Source organism: Petaurus breviceps, unplaced genomic scaffold, assembly GCF_028583685.1.
Source record: "Petaurus breviceps papuanus isolate PSGF00001 unplaced genomic scaffold, PetGlider_PUasm1.0 176, whole genome shotgun sequence".
Lineage (NCBI taxonomy): Eukaryota > Metazoa > Chordata > Mammalia > Diprotodontia > Petauridae > Petaurus > Petaurus breviceps.
In genome coordinates this window covers 21,995,273-22,003,235 of record NW_027185771.1, presented here as the reverse complement: position 1 = coordinate 22,003,235, position 7,963 = coordinate 21,995,273, and the positions used below count along the sequence as shown (strand labels likewise).

The window sequence follows — 7,963 nt, the reverse complement described above, 5'->3', positions numbered from 1 at the left end:
CATAGCCATTTGAGCTGTTGGAGCATTATATTATAAAATGTCTTCCAATTGTAATAGTCTATGTTTCTATCATCCTAAGTGCCCCCCCCCCCTTATCTGGTATACAAGAATTCCCAACTCGTATGGAAGCGAAAAATTAGTAAACTTTATTCCATCTATAAAGGCCTAAGGGGACTTTCTTTGGCCTTCAGAATCATTAAAATTATCAGCATTTGCACAAATATCTTTTAAAAGCCTTTTTCAATTTACCATTTTTTTCTTAATAATGCTAGAGTCAGTTTGTCACTTATTACTTTGGCCATACTGCAATTGAATTTGCAAGGAGCACAATAGACTTCTTTAGAGAGATTCAGTGCCTAACTTCAAAACCAAGATAATCTATATCTTGCACATATTACATGGAGACTATGCAAATAATTTAATTTCTCAGAGATTTAGGCAACTGTATCTGATAATAAATTATAGGGAAGGTACACACCTGTACTGATAGTTTTCTTGCTCAAAAGCTACCTATTCAGTGGAAATCAATCTCATTCCCAGCCCTGCCCCATCCAATTAATCTTAAAGTTTTCAGCTTGGATAGTGTATCTAAGAATAAGTCCAAAGGCCAAGTCTTCATTTATGAAGCTACATATATATCAAGATAGAGACAAAAACAAAGAATAACTATTATCCCCAGGGAAAGAAGGATAGTTAGTAAATTCACAATCCATTTCTGTTTGGCTTCCCATTGCCAAAGTTAAGTATTTGTGCCTTTAAGTAAAAGTTTCTGTCTTGATCAGAATACTTTGTCCATGCACATGCATTTACTGAGCTTGATACTCTAGTATTAACCAAGAATTGTTTTCAAAAGAAATACTAGACAATAATTAGAAGGCTTGGCAAAAGCACAAACCATATATCTGCTAATAATACTTACTTTACCACAGAAAATAGGAGTTTCTTAATCATCCCCTTGCTCCCTGAAGTTTATATAATTTCTTCAAAACCACACAGAGAAGGGTTGTAGAAACAGCATTGAACATTGAATAAGAACTGAATTTTAATGTAGTATCTGAAAATTCAATACAGTTAATTTTGGGGAAGTAAGTTTCCTGATCATTAAAATGGAGATATTAAAGCTACTTATTCCTACATCACATGAGTGGCGTGCAGAAAGCATTGTATAAAGCTGGCCTATAATTATTAATAACCTATCTGGGCCATAATTCCTTCATCTGTAAAATGGGAATAATAATAACTGTGGTATAACTCTTATTGAGCTTTGTGAGCAAAACACTCTGTAAATCTTTAAGAATTCTAGGAAGTTGAGTTATTATTTTTAACCATGCACCAAAAAGAACTAAATATAAAAATAACACAAAGGTTTCTGAGGTAAAATATTGAAAGGTCACACTTAACCAGAAATCGCCCTGATTCTGCTTCTAATTCTCAGCCCTAATATTTCTCCTAGCTCAGGTTTCCACAGAATTTATATTCTGCCACCAACAAAATAGTAAAAGGCACCAAAAAATTGCATACAGTGTGATTAATATGACATATGGTCTGACCCAGTCTGAATTCATATTTCTAAATCTGAATCCTGCAGGATAAGGCATAATTCTTAGAGTATATTGCATAGTTCAAGTATAAATTTGCAAAATCTTATTTCGATAGCACCCTGCAGAGAGATGGTAAAGATGCCTTTCTCTTTGCTTTGAACTGCTTAGAGGTGTTGAAACCATCTGGGAGGGGTGGGTAGACAATTCAGTGGGTTGTAAGAGGGCTAGCCATTAGGAGTGCACCAGACTCGAAGCATATGTACCTAGGTTCAAATACCAACTTCAGTCTTTCCTATCTGTGTGGATGTGAATAAGTCATTGTTTCCGGGTTTCAGTTACTTTCTCTGTAAAATGACAATAATTATCTCTTTCCCAAGTCTGGGTTGCAGAAAGGCTTTATAAATCTTGAAATCCTTAGGGAAATGGGAATGGGAAGCCTGGAATGAAATGATGATTAGGGAGGTGAGTAGAACCAGCAAAAAAATCACACAGAGGCTAAAACTTTCTTTAAAGAAATAAACTTAGGTGGCAGATTCATATATACAATAAAAATATGTTTTTGACTGCTTTAAAAGTGGGAAATTTTTGGGTTTTTTTACTATGTTTATGTGATGTAAGAGTGTGACATGTTTTTCCCTCTATTTTTCAGAGATAGAAAAAATAAGATAATTAAAGAAATTAATTAAAAATACAACTTTGAAAGAGTTATAAACTCTGATCACTGAAATGATCAAATACAGCTACAGAGGACTGAAAATGAAAGAGGTGAGAGAAGTGATGTATAGAATGAGATATACATTTTTGATGTGACCGATGTTTATTTGATTATAACAACAACAATAATAATAGCACTTATTTTATGCTAAACACTATGCTAAGCTCTTTAAAATTATTTATTTTTTCTTCACAACTATGAGAAATAGTTAACATTATTATCCCCATTTTACAAATAAGGATACTGAAGCAAATCAGCTTTAAGTTACTTGCCCAGCATCACATAACTAGCATGTGTATCCACCAAATGACCTATTTATCATAAATAAGATTTTATTTTGGAGGGAGGATGGAGGTACAGAGAAGGTGAGTGGTAATGGTATTTAAAAAATGAAAAGACAGTATTGGAAGCATTTAAATAAACACAGAAGGAGACTGATAGGGAGATACAGACAAGCTGGACAGCTTTCAAATTAGTGTGGAATTTGTTATATGCTTTTTATAAAAAAAATCTGACTGTAATAGAAAGTCAGTTTCACATATAATACTGTTCTGTTCAGCTTTTCATTTGGCAATGATCATGTTAATTGGTTTTTATAAAGTTTGGAATAACAAAAAAAATGTTATTTTTAAAATCAATGTTAGATAATGAGACATTATATTTGTTATTCTGGTATGGACACCGATTGCCTGAAAACAATTAGTAAGTTATACATTCTCTCATTAGTAGAAAAAGGCTGAACTTAATGACCTTTATTAATGTCCATCTCTATCTCTGTTCTATATTACAAGCTTTCCAAGGTCCCTTCCAGATCCAATATTCAATCGTTTAGAGTGTCTTCTAGTAATTAAGTTCTATGTCTCTATACTTTACACACATCTGGATGTTAAAATTATTTAGAAAATGTCCACATTAATTCCGGAGTGAAACTAAAAATATGACAGTTTCCCATTTGTTACTAGAGAATAAGACAGTGGCTGTGATTTTTGGGGCAAATCCCTTGTGTAGGAAGTGCATAATCATTTTTCATAGACAAAACTAGCTTGGAGGCTAGGGGCCTCCAAAAATACAAAGCACAGTGCCATATTGTTAAAGGACAAAATTAATGCCTCAAATGCTGCTCCTGGGGATGAATGGCCTGTCATTGATTTTTGTTAATGGAAAAATTCCATCAACTCCAATGAGAATTTTGCTTCCTGATTACTAGGTCAAGGCTATTATTCAAAATCTTTGTCTGATCTTTTAGCACTCTGGGCACAGTATTAGTGTTTCTTGTGATACTGTGTACCCTTGGGTTAGAAATAGCTATCTGAAAAGGAGCAGAGTTCTTTAAAGCGAGAGCCCTGGATGAACAGGGAGTAGCTCTGAATCCAGTACCTAGCTCTGTCCTGTGAATATGACCCTAAGAAATTCATTTCACTCTGCTTAACCTCAGTTTCCACTTTTATAAAAAGAGGATGAGGTTACTATCTCACAATGTTATTTTGAAGAAAGTACTATGTAAACATAGAGTATTATACAAATAAGATATAGTAGTATCATTGTGATATTATTGATAAGGTTTAAAAAGAAAGGTAGTATTGTTACAAAGGATAGACAGAGGGATAACCTTTGAGTCAGGAAAACCTGGGATCAAGAATAACACATACTAGCTAATGGACACCTCCCATGCAATCCCACAGATTGTAAATAACAGAAAACTTTTTATTTTTATTTATTTATTTATTTTTTGCTTTTTGAAGGGCAGTTGGGGTTAAGTTACTTGCCCAAGGTCACATGGTAGTTAAGTGTTAAGTGTCTGAGGCCGGATTTGAACTCAGGTCCTCCTGACTCCAGGGCCGGTGCTCTATCTTGTGCCACCTAGCCTCCCCTCTCCTAGAAATGAGCAACTAACTGGGGGCGGGGGAGGTGGGAGAACCCCCTCCCCCATTTCCCCACAGGGGACTGGCCCACTGAAAACCTCCTTCTGGCATCTGTCCTTCTCCTTCAGAGCTCTCTTCTCTAACTCTCGAGTCGTGGCCACAGACGCCACTGCCTGGCTCTCCTCTGCGGTCGGGTCCAGAAAACTTTTATAGAGAAAGAGTTTCCATTCTGGGATTTCTCCATATCGATGAAAACACAGGTGACCCAGGTCACAGGGAGATAGAAAAATAAATAGAGGAATAGATATTTGGAAATATTAGTGTGTGTGTGTGTGTGTGTGTGTAGATATACACACATTGAGACAGAAACAAAGAGAGACAGACAGAGAGAGAAAGAGAGACAGAGACAGAGAGAGAGACAAAGATAGAGACAGAAAGAGAGAGATTGTCATGATATTTTATTTGCCATTGTTTTTATTACTATGCACAAGTGTTTTCCCCAATAGGTCAGTCATGGTCCTTTCTTGATTCAGTCACCCTGAAGAGAAGTATTAAAAGAAGGTTTTTTAGAGGGTTGAACATTACTAACTGTAACAATAACAATATTTCAAAAGATGTGTTATGTCCTTGGCATCTATACACTTCTATCAAAACATATTTCCATCTGTCCACACATTATTAGATTTTCAAATTTTAGAGATCCAAAGGAAAAGGCATTAGTTGTTGACCAGCTTTCTGGTGATAAGATAATTCTTAGTTCATTAGGTTGTTCCTCAAACAATAAACACAGAACCCATTTTGATAGTCATCTTTGAAGGTGTTTTAGTTTAATGGGACTTTTTCAGATATTATGTTGCGCTGAAACCAGTGAAAGCTCATGGTTATAGCTATTGCATTTTACCCAGGTAAGGAAGGTGTGTGTGTATATATAGATATATGAGTGTGTGTGTGTGTGTGTGTGTGTGTGTGTGTGCGCACACACACATGCATATATTACCTTTCCTTTACTCCCAGATCTTAGCACAGTGCCTGGAATATAAGAAATACTTGTTGACTGATGGATAGCATAGTGATTAAATGAACACCAGGTCTGGAGAAGAAAAAATGCATCCAAGGTACAGCAAGGGGAGGGAAGAATTTGAATAGGTATCCTCACAGTCACAAAACAAAATCTAGGCCAAGTGTTTTGGTTGCTTGTTTTATTTTGTTTTTTGGAGTACTAAAACCTTAATAATTTTACTGGGGAAGGGAAAATGGAAAAACATATTGGGGAGACATATCACAGCATACAATTGTGTACTACACAAGCTGTGTCTCCCTGTCCCACCAATTTTATTATTTTATTGTTTCACTTGTGATCTTAACAGAGGCTGTGCTGATGAACTACCTTTGAAGTCTAGTCTACCTTTATACTCATCCTTGACGAAACTAAGTCAACAAGAGGCATTGGAGAAGGAGAATAAGAAAAAAAATCACTACTCCCCTGACTATATATGAATGGTTTCATCCTTCATACAGTCAGTGATACTGGTTAGCAGTAGAGTGACACAATTTGGTTTTGACATAACTTCGTATTGTCTTTTTTTCCCCCCTTAGACTAATTGGCCACTCTATGGATATTTATGTTAAAAAAAAAAAGTGGCCTTTCAATGAAGGTGTTCCCTGCTCTGCCAGAGCAGTCTGTTCCATTTCACTGATTTGTGAAGAAACTTTCATGTTGTGGTTAGCAACCTATTTACAAGGGATTGGCTATTGGTCTGAGCTGACATCCATTTTTAAGAAGTGCTTTTCATTGCCTACTCTTAGAATTCTTCAGTAATCTCCCTAAAGTGAAAACCAAAGAACTAAATATATATGTTTTCCCCCTGAAAAATGTCCTAAATTTAATAAATGAGATATTTCAACTGTATCATGATTTCATCAATTGTGGATGCTTACTCCATTAATGTCCTTTCAAAATTTTTCTATGACTTAATTAAAATAGTAGATGTTTTTATAAATTAGTTGATAATTAAAATAGTTGAGAAATTATGTGTTGATAGTTTTTAAGCAATCAAGAATTAGTCATTAAGCATCTATTTAAGAAGCACCCAGGCACTGAGCTAAACCGTCACTAGGAATAAAACAAAACAATTCCTGGGGCCGGACCCGAGTGGAGCAGAGCAAGCAGGGCAGTAGGCCAGGCCGAAGCTGGGGAAACTGAGGCCGAGGCCAAGACCAGGGTCCCAGAGACATGTTCCTGGTTAATTCATTCCTGGGCGGTAAGGGCGGAGGCGGCAGGGGCGCAGGCAGAGCTCTCAAGGGGCTGCTCAGCGGCGGTGGCGGCGGCGGGGGCGGTGGAGGCGAGGGGGGTGCCATGGGCTTCCTAGGCGACTTCATCAGTTCCATCACTGAAGCTGCAGCCAATTATAACCCAGAGCCCCCGCCCCCTCGATTCCACTTCTCCAACTTCGAGGCCAATGAGAGTGAAGAGGTCCGGCAGTTCAGGAGGCTGTTTTCCCAGCTGGCAGGAGATGACATGGAAGTCAGAGCCTCTGAACTCATGAATATCTTGAACAAGGTGGTAACTTGACACCCTAACCTGATGGTTTTGGCATCGACACCTCTGGGAGCATGGTTTCAGTCATGGATAGTGACACCTACTGGCAAACTTGGCTTTGAGGAGTTCAAACACCTTTGGAACAACATAAAGAAATGGCAGGCCGTCTACAAACAGTATGACCTAGACCGCTCAGGGACCATTGGCAGCAGTGAGCTTCCAGGAGCCTTTTCAGCTGCAGGCTTCCAGCTCAGCCCCGAACTCTACCAGATGATCATTCGGAGATACTCAGATGAGGACAGGCATGTGGATTTTGACAACTTCATCAGCTGTCTCGTGCGTCTGGACGCCATGTTCCATGACTTCAAGTCTCTGGACAAGGATGGCAGTGGTCAGATCTGGGTGAACATCCAAGAGTGGCTGCAGCTGACCATGTACTCCTGAGGACCGAGCATCTATCCACCTGATTGGTCATCAGTACCCCCCACCACCACCACCTAGGACAGAGATTGCCAGGAACCTGCCCCCCCCCCTCGCATTTCTGTCGTTCTCAGCCCGACATGGGAACCCTCGGGTGAAGGCACCACCAGACGCTGAGACCATGTTGTCCCTGGGGTGCCCCTTCTACCCCTGACTGTACAAATATGACCACCACCCAGAAGCCCCTGCTCCCCACTGGTCCCCAACCCCACCTCCCAAATGTGCCCCCCAGCCTCCTAAGAAATACGCTGCAAGGTGCTGCCCCTCAACTCCACCCAGCACCACATGCTGTAACATGCCGCCCACTGTCCCCAAGCCCCTACAAATACACGTTACATACTTTAACATGTCTGTAGGTGCCATCACACACATGCTGTACCCCCCACGAGACTCTTCTGGTAGTGTGCCTTCTCCTCTCCTCTCTTGGGTGGGCCTGGGAGCAAGGGCAGGGCTTCTGGGCTGCAAAGCCCAAAATAAACAGTGGTCACAAGAATTAAAAAAAAAATTTCCTGTCCTTAATATACTTACATTCTATCCATAGATACCAGGCAAATATAAAACATTTTATTGTGTGCATTTATACACACACACATAGATATACAATACACACATATGCATACATATGTGCGTATATACACTTACATGTTATGCATATATGAATTTCATGTATATTGATGTATTTGTTGTATTTGTGTTGTGTATTGATGTATATCAAAATATTGATTTATTTGTGTGCGCATGCATGCACACAGGCATACATATGCACACATATTGCAATGTGTGTACATATATGCATATACAAACACATACACACATCATGTATACA

General features: G+C 38.7%; 1 pseudogene; it reads left to right on the top strand.

The window, feature by feature from the left end:
• Window positions 1–6,262: 6,262 nt before the first annotated feature.
• Window positions 6,263–7,636, top strand: LOC138159614 (calpain small subunit 1 pseudogene; annotated as a pseudogene).
• The last annotated feature ends 327 nt before the right edge of the window (window positions 7,637–7,963 follow it).